Genomic DNA, 1,960 nt, shown 5'->3' with positions numbered 1-1,960 from the left:
GATGTTTTTGAGTACTAATGCTCTTGTGTATACATTATTCAAACTTTGAGTCTTTATTAAAATACTTTGAACCTCTATTTGCATGAAAAGTGCTCTTTAAATGAAGTGTATAATGCATTATGTAAAGTGTGTTTGTACTTCGCTTATATCAGGACAGAACAGCAGGGGGAGATAAACCCCCACTACAACAGTTCCTTCCACTCATTATTTTTATTCCCCAAAATATTCACACAGATAGGTTATATATCCCAGAAGACAACATTACGAACATCATACAAATGAAAAATGTTTTAGCGTTCCAAAAATAATAAAATCTATAGGAAAAAAGAAGAAACGTGTTTTAAAGTAGAAATGACAATGACTAACCAACCATATTTTGAGCTAAAATAACATAGGACTGTTAGTGTTACTACTGTAGGGACATGACTAATATGGGATAACATTCAAACAACACAAAAAGATTTCAAAGTCTTTGCCATTTTGTTTTTCTGTTGATGGCAGTTGTGGCTGATAGGTTATTATAGCAACAGTTGCTTCAAAATAAATAAAACAATAGCAACTATGATAAACTACATTTTATTTCAGTTTTAGCTCTGCCTGAATGGGTTTGCAATTGGAATTTTGATTTACATAGTCTATGTAAAATAGTGGTAGATAGTTTAAAGTTGGTGAATGTGAAAATTATTTAACTTGTATTAATTTAAATTCTAACCGACATGTATTTTTCTTTTTTAAATATTTATTACAACAAAAGCAGATAGATAGATAGATAGATAGAGGTACATAAGCTTAGATGACAAGTCCTTCGAATATTGTCTCGGAGTCGGACAAAGGGGTTCCTGGAGTCAAAAACGTTGAGAACCACTTGTCTAAAGTAGTAGACCAACAACAAACTAGCAACCAGCAGTGTTGGGGAAAGTTACTTTTGAAAGTAATGCATTACAATATTGCGTTACTCCATAAAAAAGTTACTAATTACGGTACTTAGTTACTTTTTATGGAAAGTAATGCGTTACGTTACTTTCACGTTACTTTTTAAATATGAGCAGGGCTTGATTGCTTTTAATATAAGAAGTTCTGTTTATAGCAAATGTAAAAGCCCTTTTACACCAAAAAGTGTAATGAATAAACCTCAGGCTGAAGGAAAAGTAAATTCACGTCTGTACAGTAGAACACAGGAGAAGAAGGTTCAACACTCTTCAGCAATAAAAAAAAAAACAATTGTTTCTCTAAAGTCATTTTTGCTTATTAGTATGGTTGAACTGGATCATCAAAGGTCAGCAGCAAAGACATTGGTTAATAAAATGGGATTAGACACATTTGTGTTATTTAACATTTAATTATTGCAGGTTTGAGTCATATTCTGAGTTTGATTAATACTAAATCTGTTTTTTGTGAGTGGGATGAATTAATGCACATTCACATTTAGTCTAGAACTACAGTAACATCATGTTCACACAGCGCACACAACTGCACTTCTGATTTCTCCCAATATGGGGACAGGAGGCTTGTCAGTCAATAAATGGGAAAACAAAGTAACTGGCATTACTTTTTTGAAAAAGTAACAAGATATTTTCTTGTAAATTAAAAAGTAATGCGTTACTTTACTAGTTACTTGAAAAAGAGTAATCTGATTACGTAACTCGCGTTACTTGTAATGCGTTACCCCCAACACTGGTAACCAGCTTGTCATACCTGTTTGAAACCGTATTTTTTTTCCTGGAGCAGAAAAAACAGCTGCGTCTACTAACTCAGACCAGCTACCATGCTCCAAACATCTAATTTAACAACACTGACGTTCTTCATTTGGCTGAAGTCTGTCTCGAAGCCATGTAAGCTTCACACATAGACAACATAGACAACATTCCGACAAAATGATGTTCATGTTGACAGTTTACTAACCTCTTACTGGTCCAAGTATTCGTCAACTGTGTCTGTGACGCAAAAATCCTCTCTCTCT

Source organism: Sinocyclocheilus anshuiensis, unplaced genomic scaffold (assembly GCF_001515605.1).
Source record: "Sinocyclocheilus anshuiensis isolate Anshui unplaced genomic scaffold, SAMN03320099.WGS_v1.1 scaffold1841, whole genome shotgun sequence".
NCBI lineage: Eukaryota > Metazoa > Chordata > Actinopteri > Cypriniformes > Cyprinidae > Sinocyclocheilus > Sinocyclocheilus anshuiensis.
Note: the sequence above shows the minus strand (reverse complement) of the source record.